Here is a 22,499-nt window from a genome sequence, read left to right as displayed (position 1 = left end):
CACAGTGGCCAGAGTTGGGCTGATCTGAAGCCAGGAGCCAGGAGTTTCTTCTGGGTCTCCCACACAGGTACAGGGGCCCAAGCACTTGGGCCATCCTCCACTGCTTTCCCAGGCACATCAGCAGGGAGTTGGATCGGAAGCGAAGCAGCAGGGACTCAAACCTGCGCCCATTTGGAATGTCGGCACTGCAGGAGGCAGCTTTACCCACTACACCACAGCGCCAGCCCTCTTTTTTTTTTTTTTTGTAAGTTACCCAGTCTCAGGTATTCTGTTGTAGCAGCAGAAAATTAAGACTCCACCCTAATCCCTTCTCCGCAAGCAGTGTTCTTTCCAACTCAGAAGATTTGGTGGATTAGTTCCCTGTGTACAGCCTTCCAATAGCAGGCTGTTGGCCTCAGTCACTCCTGTTGGTTGTTGAATGACTGATCAGTCATATAAGTGGTTGTTCCAGCACCAAGCGTAACCTAATATGTTTACTATTTGTCAACTGAATCACTTGTCACACAGCCTCATCCTAAGCAACAATATGCAAGCAGCAACATGTTGGATGCATGAGTTGTATATTGTTTCTCATGCATGATAAATCTCTTAACTACCAGGGCCAGTGCTGTGGTGCAGTGGGTTAAAGTCCTGGCCTGAAGCACCGGCATCCCATATGGGCGCCGGTTCTAGTCCCGGCTACTTCACTTCCAATCCAGCTCTCTACTATGGCCTGGGAAAGCAGTGGAGGATGGCCCAAGTCCTTGGGCCCCTGCACCCACATTGGAGACCTGGAAGATGCTCCTGGCTCCTGGCTTCGGATTGGTGCAGCTCCAGCCATTGCAGCCATCTGGGGAGTGAATCAGCAGATGGAAGACCTCTCTCTCTTTCAAATAAATAAAGTAAATATTTAAAAAATTATTTATTTCAAAAGCAGAGTGACAGAGGGAGAAACAGAGAGGGGGAGAGACAGAGAGATCTTTCATATGCTGGTTCACTCCCCAAATGGCATTAGTGGTTGGGATTGCACAAGGCTGAAGCCAGGAGCCAGGGACTCCATACAAGTCTCCCACATGGGTGGCAAGGACTTAAGTACTTGGGTCACCCTCCATTGCTTTCCCAGGTGCTTTAGTGTACTGGAAGCAGAGCATCCAACTTGAACCAGCGCTCAGATAAGGGATGCAGGTGTTGCCAGCCGTGGCCTTACCTGCCACACCACAATGCTGGCTCATTACCATAGTGTTTCTAGTATTTGGTATGTGCCAGACATTCAATAACAATTTATTCAATGAGTAAGAAAATCAATGTATGGATTTCTCAATGGACTGAATATCCCTAAACTCAGCACATTGGCCGACACTTACCAGACATTCAAAAAATATTGAGTGATTGAAGCAAGAGTTTTCTTCATCTTAGCAACATGTAACTAAAAAAATTTTTTTTAGGGTCCTATGTAGTGGCTCAGTGGGTTAAGCCACTGCTTGCAATCCTGGCATCCCATGTTGGAGTATAGGTTCAAGTCCTGGCTACTCTGCTTCTGATCCAACTTCCTGCTAAATACTCCTGGGAGACTTGGGTGGAATTCCTGGCTCCTTGCTTTGACCTGGTCCATTCCTGGCCGATGTGGGTATTTGGGGAGTGAACCAATGGGTATAGGATCTCTGTTTCTCCTTCTCTCTCTCTCTCTCTCTCTCTCTCTGTCACTTTGCCTTTTGAATAAATAAATCAGTAAATCTTTTTTTTTTTTAATCAAAGGATACTTAGTTGGTTTAGCAGTTAAGACGCTAGTAAGACACCCACCATATATTGTAGTGCCTGGGTTCAATTCCCAACTATATTCCTGATCCAGCTTTCTGCCATTGGAGACCCTACGAGGCAGCCATGATGACATGAGTAACTGGGTTCCTGCCACCTGCATGAGATATGTGGATTGCATTCCCAGCTCCTGGCTTCAACCAGCCCAACCTTGGCAGTTGCAGATATGTAGGGAGTGAATCATGGGATGGCAACGCTCAGCCTGTCTCTCCATAAATAAATAAATGAAGATAAAGTAAACTTTAAAAATTTGAGGGACAGTCTTAAATAAAATGTCTTTTCTCTGGTGACATTATCCTCCCCTCTCTGCCCAAGAAGAGATCAGAAATGAGGTCAACATGTGTATCTGACTTAAGAGATTTCTGGTCCCGCCTTAAACAAGCCTGTCTGTCGGGGAAGCCACAGCATGGTGGGGTGTGTACTTGAATGTGTTTTCCTTTTTTGTTGTACAGTAGCCATAAACTACATTCTAAGCATTGAGTTAATATTAAAACCATATCTCACGTGTGTTGTCACTACAGAGCATGTTATTATTACTGTACTTTCAGATTTTGAAACTATTTTCTCCCTTTTCTAAGTTTCTGGAAAACAATGCATGTGATTTTTATGACCATGATTACAATATTTCATATAAGAATGTGTGTCACAGGGGTGTATAATGAAGGTTTTGCATGAACTGTATTGTGCTCAAAACTTCTTTTCTGTAATAATTCTCCTTGGGGGATAACTGAGGATAAATGGGCATAAATGGAGCTTTCACATAGCTGATTAATTTTGTAAACATCAAGACATTAAAAAACAAAAAGAAAAAATTTTATAACACATGTCCATGACTTTTTAAATAAAATGCCCTAAATATGAAAATATGAGCCATCCTTTCTGACTTGGGACTCTCTGGACAGCAGTTATTTGGGTGTCATATCTGTCCGTGGTAGAGGGACACATGCAGGGATGGACACATGCAGACAGAAGATATGTGACCTGAGGCTAGGTGGATAATGACTTCAGCAGTGACACTTAAAATTATCTTAAAACAGAACCCCCATCAGCTGATTATGAGTTGTCCCTCACCTTCCCCCAACTTTTTTTTTTTAATAAAGGAAGAATGATGCTTATGTAGCTACATAATCTTTGAGAAAGTACACAATGGTTGACCTTAGGAAATACCAATTAGTGGAAGAAAAAGTAAAACAGCCTCCTCCCACCAGAAAGCTATCTGGTTTATCACTGATGCTATCATTTCTTTTTTTTTTTTTTTTGACAGGCAGAGTGGACAGTGAGATAGAGAGACAGAGAGAAAGGTCTTCCTTTTGCCGTTGGTTCACCCTCCAATGGCCGCCGCTGCAGCCGGCGCACCGCGCTGATCCGATGGCAGGAGCCAGGAGCCAGGTGCTTTTCCTGGTCTCCCATGGGGTGCAGGGCCCAAGCACCTGGGCCATCCTCCACTGCACTCCCTGGCCATAGCAGAGAGCTGGCCTGGAAGAGGGGCAACCGGGACAGAATCCGGCGCCCTGACCGGGACTAGAACCCGGTGTGCCGGCGCCGCAAGGTGGAGGATTAGCCTGTTGAGCCACGGCGCCGGCTCTGATGCTATCATTTCTTTCATGGCTACGGCTGTAGATCACTTCCCCTTGATGTTCAACTTGTACTTGCTCTTCAACCTCACTTGCTTCTATTTTATTTGTGGAATGTGGAGGGTTATTCTGCAATCATTTCTCTTTTTTTATATTTATTTATTGGAAGGCAGAGTTATGGACAGGCAGAGGTAGAGAGAGACCATCCATCCTCTGGTTCACTCCCCAAATGGTTGCAACAGTCAGAGCTGGGCTGATCCGAAATCAGGAGCCAGGAACTTCTTCCAGGTCTCCCACATGGGTGCAGGGGCCCAAAGACTTGGGCCATTTTTTACTGCTTTCCCAGGCCATAGCAGAGAGCTGGATCAGAAATGGAGTAGCTAGGTCTTGAACTGGCCCTTATATGGGATGCAGGCACTGCAGGCGGCGGCTTTACCCACTATACCACAGTGCTGGTCCCTACAATCATTTCAAGGTGTATGAGTGGGTATGTGTTAGAAAGGACTTGCCTCAAAGCTTATACTTTCTTTTAATTACCAGGAGATAAATGCTCCTTTGTGTGAAAGTCCTGCATACTGTTTGATATTTGTATAGAATTTTGCCTATAAATTTTAGATATATACCCAACGTGGGGAGTATTGTTTTGGTATTGGAATGATGCAGTGACCTGGAGGTCCTGTTAGTGTGAGAGCCCAAAGCACTCATGACCTCCTGTGTTCTCCAGCATGTTCTGTTAAGTGAGGTCACCTTTTGATTTTCTCCTCCTCTTGTCTAAGAGTGTCTCATGAGCTATCCCACATTCTTGTCTCTTTTGAACCCCAGCTCTTGTGTTCTTATATAGCTACATAATTTTTTTTAGGAAAGTGATTGTGTTCATGAAAAATGAATTAGTGAATGAAAAAGGCAAATAGCCTCAACCTCAACACTTCATTTTTTAAAAAAAATAATCTAGTTACTTTTTTTTTCTTTTAAGATTTATTTATTTGTTTGAAAGGCACAGTTACAGAGAGAGAAAGAGAGATCTTCCATCTGCTGGTTCACTCCCCAAATGGCTGCAATGATAAGGACTAGACTAGACCTAAACCAGGAACCAGGAACTTCTTCCAGTTAGTCTATATGGGTGGGTGGTAGGGACTCAAAGACTTGGGCCATCTTGTGATGCTTTCCCAGGCACATTAGCAAGGAGCTGTTTTGGAAGTGGAATAGCTGGGACTTGAACCGGCCCCCATATGGGATGCCAACGTTGCAGGCTGTGGCTTTACCCTCTATGCCACAACTCCAGCCCCAACACTTCATTCTTGTGTCCTTTCATACGTTGACCTTTCTTTGCTTTGCTTGGATCCTGTAAACCACTTATCTCACAGATGATGGACTAGAGCAACCCAGTACCTCTTTTTCTCCTCTTGTGGTACCTTTTATAATGCCTTGAACATGGGTGTTTTATTTTTATTTATTTATTTGAGAGGCAAGGTGGTGGGGGGAGGGGATAGAGAGACAGAGAGAGAAATGTGCAGGCACTCCCATTTGCTGGCTCACTCCCCAAATGCCCACAATGGCTGGGGAGCTGGAAGTCAGGAGCTGGGAATGCATTCCAGGTCTCACTTAGGTTGCAGAGACCCAACTGCTTGAGCCATTACCTGATGCTTCCCAGGGTCCTTGTTAGCAGGAAGCTGGAGTCAGGAGCCAGAGCTGGGTATCAAATCCAGGTACTCCAGTAAGTAAGATGAGGGCATTTTAACCACCAGGTAAATGCCTTTCCTTTGAATGTGGGCTTTAAGTGAATATTAAAGTGGGGCCGGTGCTGTTGTGTAGCAGGTAAAGCTGCTGCCTGCAGTGCCGGCATCCCATATGGGCACTGGTTTGAGTTTCAGCTGCTCCACTTCTGATCTGGCCTGGGAATGCAGTACAAGATGGCCCAAGTCCTTGGGGCCCTGCACCCGGAGGAAACTCCTGGCTCCTGGCTTCAGATCGGTGTAGCTCCGGCCGTTGCGGCCATCTGGGGAGTGAACCAGCAGATGGAAGACCTCTCTGTCTCTACCTCTCTCTGTAACTCTGTCTTTCAAATAAATAAAATAAATCTTAAAAAAAAAAAAGAATACTTAAAGTGGAAATTGGCAGGTAGGAAGATAGTCATTTTTTGGGAAACTAATCACTTTTCTGGGTTGATCTACATGATAATTTAGAGACAGAGTAGTTTTAAAATATTTTGATAAATCCAAAATTCTGGCATGCTTTTTAATTCAAATCATCTGAAGATAGTAAAAATAAGAAAAAGTTCATTTCTGCATTATATTATACTATTTTGGCAATAAACAAATGTGTGAAATCTTTGAAAGCTTTAGAATAATAAAAATTCCCAATTGCCATTACTTCTATTTTATGGAAACCCACAGATAAGAGTAGTTAAGTTGTCTTGGGGGTGGGGGAGAGGCAGCAATGCAGGCCAGGACTTTAACCTGCTGAGCCATATGGGTACCAGCTTGAGTTCTGGCTGCTCCAGTTTGGATCCAGCTTCCTGCTAATGAGCCTGGAAAAGCAGCAGAGGATGGCCCCTGGCTCCTGGCTTCAGCCTGGCCCAGTGCTGGCTGTTGCAGTAAGTGAAGCAGCAGATGAAAGATCACTCTCTCTCTCTGTCTCTCCTTCTTTCTCTCTGTAACTTTGCCTTTCAAATAAATAAACAAGTCTTCAAACAAACAAACAGAACAACTTATCTTTGAGAAAGAAGAAGCAGGCACTTGGATAACAAGTAGCAAGCAACTTTACAACAGACCAATTTCTTCAGTCTTGTAAAGTCATTTAGGCAGAGACTAAGGGCCCCAGCACTTCAGTTATTTTCCACTGCTTTCCCAGGCAGATTAGCAGGGAGCTAGATCAGGAGCAGAATAGGTAGGACTTGAACCAGCTCCCTTATGGGTTGCTGGTGTTGCAGGTGTGTTTTAACCCACTGTACCACAATGCTGGTCCTAGCTCAGAGAAGTTGAGTGACCAGGACTGTGAAGCCAGTAAGTGGTGCAGTTAGCATTCAAACCACACAGCCTGTATGGATGTATTCATGAAACTAACCTCTAGATATTAACAAATGTTGTTCTCATGCTGCTTTATTTTCATGTATTTTTTTCTTCCTCAATGCCATCATCCTGCTCTAAGGTCTCATGTTTTCCCATTCTCATGTTTTTGCATATCCTGCGCTTCACCTGTCTTCCCCAGATCTCTCCAAACCAGGTTATCTCATGGCTGATTGACTTCAGTGCAACCTAGTACCCACGTCCCTTGGGTGTTCCTGAGAGGTAGAAGACTATTTGTTCTTCCAGACTGAAGAATTTACCTATACTCCCTATTCTAAGTAGGAAAGAGTCTAATTTTTTTTTTTTTTTTTTGGACAGGCAGAGTGGACAGTGAGAGAGACAGAGAGAAAGGTCTTCCTTTGCCGTTGGTTCACCCTCCAATGGCCGCTGTGGCCGGCATGCTGTGGCCGGCGCACCTCGCTGAACCGATGGCAGGAGCCAGGTACTTCTCCTGGTCTCCCATGGGGTGCAGGGCCAACCTCCACTGCACTCCCTGGCCACAGCAGAGAGCTGGCCTAGAAGAGGGGCAACCAGGACAGAATCCGGCGCCCTGACTGGGACTAGAACCCGGTGTGCCGGTGCTGCTAGGCGGAGGATTAGCCTAGTGAGCCGCGGCGCCGGCTGAGTCTAATTCATTTTTAAATTATTTGAGAAGGCCGGCGCTGTGGCTCAGTAGGCTAATCCTCTGCCTCGCGGCGCCGGCACACAGGGTTCTAGTCCCGGTTGGGGCACCAGATTCTGTCCCGGTTGCCCCTCTTCCAGGCCAGCTCTCTGCTGTGGCCAGGGAGTGCAGTGGAGGATGGCCCGAGTACTTGGGCCCTGCACCCCATGGGAGACCAGGAGAAGCACCTGGCTCCTGCCTTCGGATAGGCGCGGTGCACTGGCCGCAGTGCGCCGCCCGTGGTGGCCATTGGAGGGTGAACCAACGGCCAAAAGGGAGACCTTTCTCTCTGTTTCTCTCTCTCACTGTCTACTCTGCCTGTCAAAAAAAAAAAAAAAAATTATTTGAGACGCTGAGGGAGGGGAATAGAGAGAACTCCTCCATCTACTGGCTCACCCTGAGATGTCTATAACTACCAAATCTGGGAGCCAGGAATGCAATAAGTCTCACCCATGAATGGCAAAAACTCACTTGAGCCATCACTGCTGCCTGCAGTGTCTGCACTGGCAGGAAGCTGAAACCAGTAGCTGGAGCTGGGACTTGAATCCAGATCCTGCAATGTGGGATCAGGGTTTCTTAAGCACTAGACTGAATGGCTATCCCCTTGCTAGTGTTAGAACCCAGGAAACTCATCCCTGGTACCCATGGGAGGTTTGTGCCAGAGCTCCCCACGGATGCCAACATCCTTGGATGCTTGTCTCTTACATAATAAAATAGTGTTCTATTTGCATATAGCCTATGTAATCCTCCTGTATACATCATCTCTAGTTTACTTATAGTATCTAATACAATGTAAATGTTACAGAAATAGTTGTTTTACTGTATTGCTTAGGGAAAATGACAAGAAAAATATTTGTATATATTCTCTATAGACTATTTTTTAATTTGAGAGAAAGAGAAAGAATGTTCCCATCTTCTGATTCACTTCACAAATGCTCAAATGGCTGGTTCTAGGCTGAGGCTGGGAGCCTCCAACTTAATCAAGTCTCCCATGTAGGTGGCAGGGACCCAACTACTCGAGCCATCATCTGTTGCCTCCTCCCGTGGTCTGCATCAGTGAGAACCTGGAATTGGTACCAGGAACTGGGACTCAAACCCAGGCACTTCAATGTGGGATGTGGGCATCCTAGCCAGCATTTTCACTGCCAGGCCAAACACCAGCCCCTAGACACATTTTTAAATGACTTTTTCTATCTGTAGCTGATTGAATTGGCTGATACAGAAAGACTATATATCAAAAATTTAAAAAACAAACAAACCAGTGATAATGCTGGCAGGGGTGGTGGTGGAGAGAAACTGGATCTCTCATACATTGCTGGTGGGAATGTAAAATGATACACTCTGGAAAACAGTATGGCAGTTTCTAAAAACAACTAAACATGCACTTACCATATGACCCATCAATCATACTCCTAGGCATTTATCCCAGAGAAATGAAAATTTAAGTTCACACAAAACCACGATACAAATGTTCCTAGCAGTTTTAATTTGTAATTTCAAGAAAACCTACAAACAACAGAAATATACCACATCTGGGGAATGGATGAACAAATTCTGGTATATCCACACAGTGGAGTACTACTCAGCAGAACACAAATGAACATTTGATATGTTCCACAACATGAAAGAAACTCAGAGTGCATTATGTTGAGGGAGAAAGGTTACACACTGCACAATTCCATTTATGTAGCACTTCTGAAAACTGCAGAGATGTAGACCAGATTAATGTTTGCTGGTAGACAGGGCGGGGGATTTGTTACTCCAAGAGAGGCATGAGGGAGTTCTGTGAGGGTCTAGCAGTTCTATGGCTTCATTGTTGGAGTGGTTACATGGATCTATTCATGAGATAACCTTGCACTGAACACATACAAACACAAACAAACGTGCAGGTTAAAAAAAATGGTAAGTAGTAAGTTCTGGAGTCTTAGTTAACAGTAGTTTATGTACTGTTTTTCATTTCTTGGTTTGGAGTCTTATTAGAGCTTTGTAAGATATCACCATTGGGGGAAGCTGGGTGAAGGGTAAATTGGACTCTACTATTTTTGCAACTTCTTTGCAATCTTTATTTCAAAATGAAAGATTTTTTTTTTCCAAAAAAAATGGAAAGTAGGCTGAATGTGTAGGGCTGGTGTTTGCGGGAGGTGGACAAGAGGTACAAGGAGAGGCAGGTTGGGGCCGAGAAATGTTTCCAGGTTAACCTACAAAAGGCCTCACCATCACTTCTGCTGTCACTGACAGTGCCCCTTCTTCTGCCCATTTGAGATAGCTCTTCCTCTATTCTTGGTGATAGTGCTGAGTAGAGAACAGTCTTACTAAAGGCAGAACAATCAATCTTGGCCCATTGGGTGTAATCTCTAGGCCTTCAACTCTTGCTACTAGTTTTCCCCCTGCCTAGTACTAAGAGTCTGCTACTTTGCTGCCAGAGGTATTTTTTTTAACATCTGAATTTGATGCCATTGCAGATGCTGGAAGTTGCCAGAAGGCTGTCCTCCAGATAACTGTACCCTGCTCTAGCTTATATCACTGTTTTGTTGCAATTAGCATTCAGAATATGCACTGTCATCTTATTAAAATTTATGCTTCTTAGTGGAGGAAGCACATGGAGAGTTGATTGTGGAGCTGTGCCTTATCCTTGCTCTTCTTAGTTACCTGTGTCTAAATTAAGCTGAACCTCTGGGCCTCAGCTATTTCTAAACAGGCATCACAATTTACTAAGGTTAATGCCTGGGGGAACATTAACCTTGCAGACACTAATCTAATTCAGTGTCATCACAAGTGCTTAATGCGGGAGTTGGGAGTTTCGCCAAAAAGCACTATTGAAATGAACAGTCGGTAGGCAAGGGGTGGGAGGGTGGGTGTGGACAAGGGAAGGAGAACTCCAGAAATGGCTAGATATTTAATGCCCGTCCCTTTCTCTCTCTCCCCTCAGAGGTTACGTCCAAGTACTGCCGAGAGGTGCCACATAAGGTCTTCAGATCATCCTGAAGATGTCTCACGCCATGGCGGGCTCCTGAGGCTCACATCTACTCAGCATTCCCCGAGCATCTTATATGTTACACGGCTGACCTTGTGCTGGGGCGGGGACACAGAGATGAGTAATTGTAAACCATCACAGTATGCACACAAGCACCTCAGGGCATCCCATAAATGTTAGCTGAATGAAGGCACCCCTGAGGTCAGGAGGTGGCCACGGTCACTTACAGGGCCCCCAAAGGACAAGACAGCTGTGCGGTCCCAGCTCCTCTCCACTCCGAGAGCATTATGCAGTCTTCGCTGCAATACAGAGAAAGGTGCGGGCTCTGGGGGACCTGAGCAGGAGGTACTCCCCTAAGGCCCGGCCTCACGGAGTCCGGGCCCGCATCTCTTGATCTTTTGTCTATGCTGACAGCCTGCACCTCAGTGCGCAGACACTAAGAGAGTTTGTCAGTTTCAAGGGCGAGGAGCAGCACCGTTCGGAAACGGCGGCGTAGGGGGAAGGGGAGGGCGGGCTAGGTAAGAGAGAATAAAGCGAAAGCCCACAAATTCTGGCTGGTAACTTTTCACCTACGTGCCCGCCCCTTCCCTCTACACCGGCCGGAGACGCTCCCGACCCCCGAGTCCTCTGCTTCTCTCGGTCCGGGGTTACAGATTTAAGGCTGAAGGCGGCGATAACCTCCTCAGAGGTCTCCTCAATTCCGATCCTGTCCAAATCGCTTTCCTCCCGGGCCCAGACTGGGGGCGCCGCGGGCTCGGGGCCAGCTTCCCCGGCCACGCTGGTCTGGTGACACGCAGGCGCCGGAATCGCAGCCACGCTGGGTCGTCCCAGCCAGGTCGCTGCGCCAGGCGGAGGGCGGGCGCCGTGGAGCGCTTCCCGTGTGCGGGGCTTCCCACAATGCACCGCGCCGGCAGTGGCGGCGACCGCGGCGGCGCTCTAGCCGCGGCATGTCTGCCTCTCGACTGCTCTGGGAGGAGGAAGAGAAGGAGGAAGAGGAGGAGGAGGAGGAGGGGGAGGAAGAGGAGAAAGGCGCAGGGGTGGGAGCTGTAGCCGAAGCTGCCACCGCAAAAGTTCTCCCCCCTCCCCCCTTCCCCTCCTCTCCAGGCCCCTAGGAAGGTTGGAGCTGCCGCCGCCTGCAGTCGGGGACCGCGCGACTCGGCGCCCGCCCGCCCGCGGTAAAGCGCTCGGCCTGGCAGGCCCGGGCCCGGGGGAGGGCGAGGGAGGGGGAGGGGGCGGCGCGCGGGGGGAGCGCGCGGCGGTAACGGCCTGACCCTGGGGGGAGCGAGCCGCGGAGAGGCGGGGGGTGGCCGGGGGCCGGCGAGGCCGAGGGAAACGCGGGCGCCGGCCGGGGCACGGGAGGAAGCAGGGCGCCGAGGGTGGGTTGGGGGGTTGAGGACGGAGAATGACGGGGGTGGTGGAGGCGAGAAGGCGGCCTCGGAGGCCCGAGGAGGGTGTCAGAGGTCCGGGAGGAGATGGGGCTCTTGCACGGGGAGGCCCGGGGGTGCAGGGTGTGGGTGGGAAGAGGCCGGGGAGACAGCAGGTCTCTGTCCACCGTGCCTGGTGCAGTGCTTTATGCACTGCAGGCCTCAGTCCCTGTTGCTGCCGGAGTGAGCTCTTTGGAAGTAGGGAAGGGCAGGGGTTGGAGAAAAGGGAATGCTTGCAGGAAACCTAGTGGGAGTGTGTGAGCGGGGAGAGAGGCCCGGGGAAAGATGCCGGATAGGTGGAGGAATGCAGGGGGCGGCTGTGGAGGAGTCCCGAGGATTCTGGGGGGGTGTTCATTGTGCACAATCGTTGGGTATTTCTTTACGGAGAAACCTGAAGCGATTCTTGGGGAAGCAGCGGAGGGGGATAGGAGTTTCTGTGAATAGAAAGGCTCGCGTTTGAAGCAAGAGGAGCTGCTCGGTATAGAGAGGATGCGGGGAATGCATAATAGAATAGACAGATGTAGTATAATTAATAAACGTTGGCCCAAGGACTAAAGAGCTATTCCAGATGGGCCACGATGGCCTAGTTTCGAACCTGTTTGGGCTCTTCAGTAGACATCTGGTAAGTGTGGATCCGGGCTGTGGTTGGGGTCACTGACAATTAGACCCTCCTCTGTAGTTTGGTCTGAGACATTTTAGACCCGCACCAATGAGCATGAGAACCTCCCACACAGACCTTGAGAAAGGGACTAGCCTAGGACGGGTCTGTCTGGGCCGTGGGCTTTAGATTTCAGCAGATTTGAAGTCCTGTCATTTCGCAGAGCCTGGGTGAACCGTGTCGTGGCGAGTGCCACAGTGGAAGTTTTCTCCACTGCCCGGCTTCTCTGGTCCAGGAGGACTGGTGCCATATTATTCAGCCTGCATCGCAACGCGCAAGATTCTAATTAACGTTCAGGGGAGTCCATGCGTGGTGACCCTTCTTGGGAGGCTCCGTTTGTAGCTCCAATCAGTCTGCTTGACTGAATTGGGCCTGAACCGCCCGGGCTGCTCGGGGGTGGGGATCTTTGGCCATTCACTGTTCCTGAGCCGTGATGGTGTTGAAGATGTGGGCCCGCAGGATGGAGGATCTAGAATATCCGTTTTGATCTTAGGTTGCAGGGAGGTCAGGTTTGGTTGTCATGAGATGTGGAGGAACCTGTAGAGACTGGATAATTCTAGAGCCAGGTTGGAGGGAGGATTAGCATCTCTTTATCAGGAAGTGAACCAACCTCTTTTAGATTTGTTGCACTTACACCAGCCACAGTTTCCAAGAGGGACCTTCAGGCTAAGACACCTTTTGTTAAGAAAAAACTGTGTGTGCACAATACATTGTACTATTTCTTCAACTGAAGAGAGGGCACCAGGCGTGTTAAGTGTGAAGGCTATTTTTATGGAACTAGAGGAGGAAGAGATTAATGAGATAGATGGAAGGAATTTTGGAGAGGAAGGGGAAATTCAATTATTTATTCCTTTAGCAAGTATATCTAAAAAGAGGTGATAATTTAGCTTGAGAGTGGGGAGGGGCTTTTTTTAAATTACAAATTTTCTTATAGAAATAATCCAAGATTATTATTAAAAAGACTTAGAAAACTTTGTGTGTCGGTGCATTTGGTTTTACTCACTCTTGTAAAAGACTTGACTTCGTTGTGTAACATAGTGCTGAGTATGATATGCCCATTCTTATTATCATAGTATGAGAGGGCCAGTTTGTCTTCCCTTCCCCCTCGCCAGCACTGTGTGTTATCTGTTCTTTTAGTTTTTGTAAGTATAGGTCACCTCCATGTGCCTCCTCTTTTAAGTTGTGAAATAATCCATGTGTGTAATTTTCACAGAGGTGTTCTGAGGGGGCATCTGAAGAAAAGCAGTAGGCCTGTCTCATCTCTCTGGTGGTCTGCCTTTCCTACTTGTAAGCACGCGTGTTCCTAGTTCTCATACTCTTCTCCAGGTCTCCTAGTAGTAGGCATTGACTGTCATTTCTGCATTTATCACAACGACTTTGTCAAAGAGTCAGAAGACTTGGATGACTGAAAAGGGTTTGTGTCACTGACATTACCCCCTTCTTTCTGACCTTTGATAGTTACCATTTTAGGTCTTTGCATCTTTGACTAGTGTACTTAAAACCTTGATTTTATCTATTTTTAAAAAAAGATTTGTTGAGAGAGAGCTCCCACCTGTTTGTTCACCCCCTAAATACCCAGCATGAAGTCAGGAGCTAGGAGCTCAGTCCAGGTCTCCCATGTGGTGGTTGGGTCCCAGCTACTCACCTGCTGCCTTCTAGGGTGTGCAGTGGCAGCAGGTCGGAACTGGTCTCAGAGCCAGGCCTTGACCCCAGACACTCCCACATGGGCTTTGGGCATCCCAAGCTGCTGCTGAACTCCTAAGCTAAATGCCCACCCCAACCTTGATTTTTAAGAGCTGAACATGTTAGGCTGTGTCTCCTCAGCTCCCTACTGCACTAGGTGAGGGCTTAGACTAGGAATAGCTTTCCTGAACTAAAGGGAACATTTAAAATCAGGCTGAAGGTCCTGGTGAGGTGGTCAGCGGCAATGTGGGTGGGCCTACCAGGAGGCAGCTCAGTGTGCAGCACTCTTGCTGGTTGATAAGGCGGAGTTGCTTTGCAGCAGTGAAGTGTTGGTCCTGGAGTCAGTTCCGGGTTGCAGTCTGCAGCCCTGTGCAGTTTTAGTGTGTGGACTCTGGAAGTGCAGTAGTTCTTCTTAGGCTTCAGTGGCAGTTGTTAGGTTTTTAGGGAGGAATGGATAAGTGTGGACAGGGGTTTTGTTTTTATTTGTTTAGAGGGGAGGGAGGGATGGGAAATGTAAGGAGGGGAGGAGGAGGAGGAGGGACAAAGGACAGAGGTGGTGATAATTTTGGGGGGAGGCTGAAGGAAGAGGGCATTTGGATGTGGTTGGTGTGAAGATTTCCCTTGTGGTGGTAAGACTGAGATTTGTGGTGGATAGAAGGAAATTAGCATATGTAAGTCACTAATATGTTGGGAGTGTGGCAGAAAAGACAGTGTGCTGTATATACATTAGAGTAGGGTCACAGAGTATTCATGTCTGAAATTTGTGTCTAGGGTGCAAGTGCATGATGGCCACAGGGAGGATAGAATGCTTCCTGCTCCATTCTTTTAGGAAGTCGTCTTTAACGGGTGTCCCTGGCGCTCCTTCCTCACCTTCACTTAGGACTGCTACATTTTGTGTTCCCTTGCTCGGGGGAGAATTACTCGCTTTGTTTTGCAGATGATGACTAGGTTGTAACCTGCTCTAGAGCCCAGGCTTGTTTAATCTCTGGGGGAATTCACACCAGCTTGTTTCTTAAGTGCTTACTAAATACCTGTTGAATGACTGGTAGAAGGTAGTGTTCACTGCTTACAGGGGCACTGTATGCAGTTGCAGAGCTCTGTGGAAGGGTATATAGACAAAATTATGTATGTGTCAGTGTGGAAGAGTGAAGGGCAGCAGGGATGGCTGGGAAGATGCTTAGACTTATGGGAAGAAGACAGAATGGATTAGAGTGGAATGGTAACAGTCCTGCAAAAAACGTTACAGGAGTGCTGTCAAAGGATCTCTTGTAATCCGTGGGGAGTTTGTTTCATTTTATTATTATTATTTTTAAAGATTTATTTGTTTATTTGAAAGGCAGAGTTACAGAGAGGCAGAAGCAGAGAGAGACAGAGAGAGAAGTCTTCCATCCGCTGGTTCACTCTCCGAATAGCCACAATGACCAGTTCTGGGCCAGACTGAAGCCAGGAGCCAGGAGCTTCTTCCAGGTCTTCCACATGGGTGCAGAGGCCCACCACTTCTCCAGGCCACAGCAGAGAGCTGGATCAGAAGTGGAGCAGCCAGGAATCGAACCGTTGCTCTTATGGGATGCCAGCACTGCTGGTGGCAGCTTTACCCACTATGCTACAGACTCAGCCTCGAGTTTATTTTTTTCAAGATTTATTTTTACTTATTTGAAAGGCAGGGTTACAGAGAGAGAGAGAGAGAAAGATATTTTTCATCTGTTGGGTCATTCACTAAATGGCTGTAATGACTGGAGCTGGGCCAGGACAAAGCCATCTGGGTGTCTCACGCCACAGCAGGGCCCCAACTGCTTGAGCCAAACTCCACTGCTCTCCTGGGCACATTAGCAGGGAGTTGGATCTGAAGTGGAGTGAGCAGCAGGCAGGCGGTTTAATGCCACAATGTAACCCCCGCCCCTAATCTGGAGTAGATCTGTTCTGGAAAAGGCTGTTGTATAATTTGCATTTTCTTATCTCAGGTGTAAATGACCATTTAAAGATTTTTAGCTATTTAAGAATTGTCTGGGGGGCTCAGTGTTGTGGCCCATTGGGTTAAGCCTGTGCCCTTGACGCTGCAACCTCATATTAGAGTGCTGGTTTGAGAACCAGCTCCTGAGCTTTAGATCCAGCTTCCTGCTAATATGCCTGGGAAAGCCAAGGAGGATGGCCCAGGTGCTTGTGCCCCTGCCACTCACATGAGAGACCCAGGTAGTGTTCCAGGCTCCTGGCTTCAGCCTGGCCCAGCCCTAGATGACCTTTGCTGCCATTTAGGGAGTAAACCAGTGGATGAAATATATTTGTCTCTCTGCCTCTCCCTTTCTCTCTGTTACTCTACCTTTCAAATAAATAAAATATATATTTTTTAAAATATTTATTTGAAAGGCAGAATGACAGAGAGAGAGAGAGGTCTTCCATCTGCTGGTTCACTCTCCAAATGGCCACAACGACCAGGGCTGGGCCAGGCCAAAGCCAGGAGCTTTTTCCGGGTCTCCCATGTGGATGCAGGGGTCAAGCACTTGGCCATCCTCTGCTGCTTTTCCAGGTGCATTAGCAGGGAGCTGGATAGGAAATGGAGTAGCCTCGACTTGAAGTGGCCTTATGGGATACTGGCACTGCAGGTTGGGGTTTTAACCAACTGCGCCAAAGCAACGGCCCCATCAAATATATAAAATAAACCTGAAGACAAAAAAGAATCTGATTTGATTCATTTTTAGGACAATGAAAGAGATTAGATGAAGTTTCTTCCTTTGAGGAATTTTTATTCTTTTTAAAGAAATTATTTGTTTAGAGGCCATCGCTGTGGTGCAGTGGGTTGAAGCCATGGCCTGCAGTGCCAACATCCCGTATGGCTGCTGGTTCAAGTCTCAGCTGCTCCACTTCCCATCTAGCTCCCTGCTAATCCACCTGGGAAAGCCACAGAAGGTGGCCAAGTCCTTGGGCCCCTGCACGCACATGGGAGACCCGGAGGGAACTCCTGGCTCCTGGCTTCATCCTGGCCCAGCCCTGGCATTGTGGCCATTTTTGGGGAGTGAACCAGGAGATGCAAGACCTCTCTGTCTCTCCTCTCTCTCTGAAACTGTCTTTCAAGGAATAAATAAATCATTTTTTAAAGATTTATTTATTTATTTGAAAGAGTTACACAGAGAGAGAAGGAGAGGCAGAGAGAGAGAAGAGAGGTCTTCCATCCTCCGATTCACTCCCCAGATGGCTGCAATGGTTGGAGCTGTGCCAATCCTAAGCCAGGAACCAGGAGCTTCTTCCACTCCCACACGGGTGCAGGGACCCAAGGACTTGGGCCATCTTCTACTGCTTTCCCAGGCCATAACAGCTGGATTGGAAGTGGAGCAGCTGTAACACAAACTGGCGCCCATATGTGATGCTGGCACTGCAGGCAGAGACTTCACCTGCTACGTGTCAGCACTGGCCCCGATAAATAAATCTTTAAAAAAAATTTATTTTGGGGGCTGATGCGGTGGTACAGCAGATTAAAGCCACAGCCTGCGGCGCCAGCATCCCATATGGATGCCAGTTCGAGTGCCAGCTGCTCCATTTCCCATCTAGCTCCCTACTGATGCGGCTGGGAAAGCAGTGGAGGATGGCCCCTGCACCCCCATATGGGAGACCTGGAAGAAGCTCCTGGCTCCTGGCTTTGGATTGGCTCAGCTCCGGCTGTTGCGGCTGTTTGGGGAGTGAACCAGCGGATGGAAGACTTCGCTCTGTCTCTACCTCTCTGTAACTCTTTCAAATAAATAAATAAATCTTTAAAAAATTACTTGTTTGAAAGGCAGATAGAAAAGTAGACATCTTCCAGCCACTGGTTCACTCCCCAAATTCCCTCAACAACCTGTGCTGGGCCAGGCTGAAGCCAGGAGCCAGGAACGCAGGCCAGGACTCCCACCTGGGTTAAATGGATCCAAGTACTTGGGCCATCCCCTGCCATCTCCTAAGATGTGTATTAACAGGAAACTGGAATCAGCTGCAGAGTCAGAACTGGAATGCGGGCATTCCAACATGAGATGTGGGTGTCCCCAGACAGCCATTGCAGCCACCCCTTGGGCCTCCCCCAGTGTTTTACATTCTTTTGGGGGAGACAGTTGGGAAATAATTTAGTAACAGTGTAAGATTTTAGAAAATTGATTTAAAAAAACCCAAATACCAAAGTATCTTCATATCTCCAGATGACTTAATATTTTAATATTTTAATTTCCTTTTTTTAATTGAAGGATTTATTTATTTAAAAGGTAGAGTGACAGAATGAGAAGGAGAGACAGAGCAAGAGACAGTGCTGGGCCAGGAGGAAGCCAGAAGCCTGGAACTCCTTATGGGTGGCAGGGGCCCAAGGATTTGGGCCATCCTCTGCTGCTTTCTCATGTACATTAGCAGGGAGTTCTATTGGAAGTGGGCAGCCAGGGCTCCAACCAGTGCTCTATGGAAAGCTGGTGTCATAGGTGGTGCTTTTCACCCGCTGCTCAGCAATGCTGGCCCAGTAGTTACTTCTTTTATTTATTTATTTATTTGAAAGAGTTACACACAGAGAGAAGGAGAGGCAGAGAGAGAGAGAGGTCCTCCTTCTGCTGGTTCACTCCCCAATTGGCCACAATGGCTGGAGCTGCGCCGATCAGGAGCCAGGAGCCAGGAGCTTCTTCTGGGTCTTCCCACACGGGTGCAGGGGCCCAAGGACTTGAGCCATCTTGTTCTGCTTCCCTAGGCCATAGCTGGCTCGTAAGTGGAGCAGCCGGACATGAACTGGCGCCCATCACCACAGGCAGAGGCTTAGCCTACTGTGCCACAGTGAGGCCCCGGGAATGATTTTCTTGGTTAACTTATTAAACTGATTTTAGAAAGCACTCCAGAAGAGGAAGTTAGAAATATTTTAAAGGGTAGTGATAGTTTCTTCACCTGTAGTTAGGCGCTAGATAAGTGTGGGTGGAGCGCATTGTATGGTTGGATGGATGGAGTGAATAAATGAGTGAGTGATAGCCTCCCAAGATAAGTTATTTAGAAAGGACCACACGGATTTGAATATGTAAGCAAATTTTGGTAATGTTTGTTAACAGTTTCATTACCTTGAGGCGAAATAGTTTATGATTAAGTTCACAAGTGGGTTTTACAGATTATATGTGATGTAGGAATTCAGGAAATGGAGAAGTGAAGATTAGCTAAGGTTTGGGTTGAGGGGAAGGATTTAAGTGAACCATGTTTTAGCTAGATAGATGAAAGAATTCCTTAGGGATCTCAGAGAGGAACTAAATGGCTCCAAATTTCTCTTGCAGCCCTAGAATGAACCTAGAGCCTGGATCTATTTTTGTCTTTCTGCCTATTGCATTTTAGCTACTCCTACTGGTTTGTTCCTTTTCAAATTCACATTTGTTGGGTAGATGTTGAGCCCCCTGGAACAACTGTGGGTCTGTTTCCATCTATGTCTAGTGTAACTTTCAGTGTGCCCTTTGCTGAGCCTGTACCCTGCAAATTACTTGGTCTCTGTGAGTGAAGAGCATGAGTCAACTTGGCCATGTTATCCTGGCATTTTCCTTCGCTCAGAGCTGCTTTCTGAATTGCAGAAAGAAATAGACAAGAATTAAAGGCATGTGTCCAGTAGACATAATGCTTGTTGGGTAAATGAATGAATGAGAAGGTATTTGAGATAATTTAGGAGATCTAAATAATTGGTATGTTTTCTGTTTCATTTTATCCATAACCTGCCTTTTTCTACAAAGCGTTTAATGGGGCTGACAAAATATGTGTACTAGAAATGAACTGAAATAATTCAGTGAGGTCTAGTTGAGAAAAAGATGAAGGAAAAGTCTAAGAAATATAGGATCTATCAGGATGGATGTTAGAGAACAGGAGTGAAGTGGAAGGTAGGCACATGGGGAAAGAAAGGTGATATCTGATGGTAAGGAGGCTTCTTAACAGAAGGAAAAGATTTTTAAAATATGATAGTCTGTGTTTAGAGGAAAGCATGAGAAGATGGAAGGTGAAGAGGATTATTTGAAAGGGCTATTTTGAGGAGGAAGATGGTAAGGCTATTTCAAGGATAAGAGCAGAAGTTTGGAATACAGTAGAAATCAGTTATGTTGATTTGTAACTGAAGGTTTCAGAAAATGATGGGATGTCTTTCTTTGTCTACCAGATAATGCATAATTATTGCTTGCGAAAGCATTGTTAGATGCAGTCAGGAATAAATCCTTTGGGATTCAAATTTTAGTAAGAGAGCTGGACTTGTGTGCAAATACCTACAGAGTAATCACAAATATATCATAAGAAGAATATCCAATGTGACTGAAGCCAAAAGGTAGAAAACATAGTCAACCAAGGCAAATCCTGGGACTACATTTGAGCTGCATAGGTGGAATTTTAGCTAGTCTTTGAAGGGATGGGTGGGATTCTCACTGGCAGCCATTTCTGAAAGCATTCTACCCTCAGAGATTTGCATAAACAAAGACTTAGAGGTGAAAAGCCTAGGATTTATGGGGAATGGTGATTCAGTTTTTAATTTTTAAACTATGACCCACAGTAAGAGTTATAAAGTTTTCACCTAATATATGAGTATGCATGTGTCTGTGTAAAATAGAAAGTTTCATAATACAGTAACTGTCCCATGTTGAATGCACTTGACCTTACCTATTCTGTTTGACTAAAAAAAAAAACAAAGCTGGCAGAGAAGGGGGAAAACCTGGTTGTCATCCATTAAACTGACTTCATGACCAACTAAATAATTCATTGCAACTTGTAGTTTGGAAGAGAGAGAGTTCACGACTAGGGCATAATAGGATATAAGGTAGGAAGAATCAGTTGAGGTTAGGTAGAAAATGGATGGCCTTGAAAGGCAAGCTAAGGAGTTTGTATTTGATATGATGTAATGTTGTGCTCAGTAAGCAAACAGAAGTTGAGTTTTAGTCTTGGCCCTTCTGTTTACTTGCCCTTGATTATGGAAAATTACTTCCTTTGTGAATCTCAGTTTTCTCATCAGGAAATTGATAATCATTATACCTTCCTGGAACAGGTGGTTGTGAGGATTTGAGTATTAAAGTGTATGAATATAGAATGTTAACAAATATCATTAATGTATAGCTGTTGAACAAATTTGAGACATTGTAGTGGTAAATAAGATTGCAGATGAAAGACCAGTTAGGAGGGTACTAGAGAATGGAGAAGGATTTGAATTCATTTGCTAGCGGGAAGATCAGAAATGAGGATATGATTGGGATATATAATTGGGATAAGATTGGAGGTGGAGAGACTTGAACGTCTGCAAAGATGACTAAAAATTTAGTTGTGGAAAGATTCAAATGGCAGCAAGCTGAAATTGGATTCCATTTTTCGGGTAGTTTAGTAGAATACATTAGAGTAGATGGTTATAGTTTCATGTAACACACACAATTTTTTTGTTGTGATTAAATTTGTAAATGAATTAAATGTGAATAGAGACAGTGATACATTGATGCAGAGGTGGGGTTAGACTGAAGGGAACTTTTTTTTTTTTTTTTTAAGATTATTATCTATTTGAAAGGCCAGCAGAGTGGCAGAAAGAAAGGGAAAGACAGAGGAAAAAAAATCCTGTCTGCTGGTTCATTCCCCAAATGCCTACAGCAGCCAGGTGTGGGCCAGGCTGAAACTAGGACCCAGGAAGTACATCCTGATATCCCACATGGGTGGCAGGGGCTCAAGTACTGGCACCATTGTTGTCTTCCAGGTTGCACATTAGCAGGAAGCTGGATCAGAAGTGGAGGAGCCAGGACGTGACCAGGCAGTCTGATACAGGGGATGTGGATGTCCCAAGTAGCATCTTAAGTGTCACACCAAATGCTTGGGCCTGTATCTGGTTTCTTTTGCTCAACATTTTATCTGTGAGATTCATCTATGCTGTGTATAGCTGTAGTTTTTTTTTTTTTTGTAGTTTATTTATTTTTCTTTACTGCATGAGATTCCATATAAATATGTTACATTGTGTTTATTGTTAGACAATTGAATAGTTTTTTTTTTTTTTAAGATTATTTATTTGAGAGGCTGAGTGGCAGAGGCAGAGAGAGAGAGAGAGGGAGGGAGTATCAGAGTCGTCCATCAATGGGTTCACTCCCCAAAAGGCCGCAATGGCCAGGGCTGGGCTGATCCACAGCCAGGGGCCTGAAGCTTCTTCCAGGTCTCCCACATGGGTGCCGAGGTCCAAAGACTTGGGCCATCTGCTCTTGTTTTCCCAGGCAATTGCAGAGAGCTGGGTTGGAAATGAAGCAGCTGAGACTTGAACTGGTGCCCATATGGGATGCTGGCACTGTAGGCAATGGGCTTTATAAACCCACTGCACCACAGTGCTGGCCCCGAGTTTCTATTTTTTGGAAGTCTAAATAATTTTAACTTGATTGAGTATGCTATGGGGAACTAGTAATTTTTTTTTAAAGATTTATTTATTTATTTGAAAGAGTTACACAGAGAGAGGGGAGGCAGAGAGAGAAAGAGAGAGAGAGAGAGAGGTCTTCTATCTGATGGTTCACTCCCTAATTGGCCACAACGGCTAGAACTGGCTTATCTGAAGCCAGGAGCCAGGATTTTCTTCCGGGTCTCCCACATGGGTGCAAGGGCCCAAGAACCTGGACCATCCTCTACTGCTTTCCCAGGCCATAGCAGAGAGCTGGATTGGAAGTGGATCAGCCGGGTCTTGAACCAGCGTCCATATGGGATGCCGA

The 22,499-nt window shown here is 46.5% G+C and overlaps 1 protein-coding gene across 7 annotated transcripts in view; it reads left to right on the top strand.

Annotated features, from left to right (window-relative positions):
• The first annotated feature begins 10,964 nt into the window (after positions 1–10,964).
• The window catches only part of ZNF148 (zinc finger protein 148), a 171,305-nt gene continuing 159,770 nt past the window's right edge, over positions 10,965–22,499 (top strand). For 2 of the 7 annotated variants that reach the window (XM_051859204.3, XM_051859200.3), the window contains exon 1: positions 10,965–11,243. The gene's annotated coding sequence lies outside the window, so the exon portion shown is untranslated. Of the gene's footprint in view, positions 11,244–11,993; positions 12,115–22,499 lie in introns of those variants that run through there. The other 5 variants (XM_051859202.3, XM_089331871.1, XM_070072235.2 and 2 more) reach the window with 5 other exon arrangements.

This window comes from Oryctolagus cuniculus, chromosome 4 (assembly GCF_051225735.1).
Source record: "Oryctolagus cuniculus isolate XC-2025 breed Fujian yellow rabbit chromosome 4, ASM5122573v1, whole genome shotgun sequence".
NCBI lineage: Eukaryota > Metazoa > Chordata > Mammalia > Lagomorpha > Leporidae > Oryctolagus > Oryctolagus cuniculus.
Note: the sequence above shows the minus strand (reverse complement) of the source record. Positions and strands in the feature narration are given on the sequence as shown.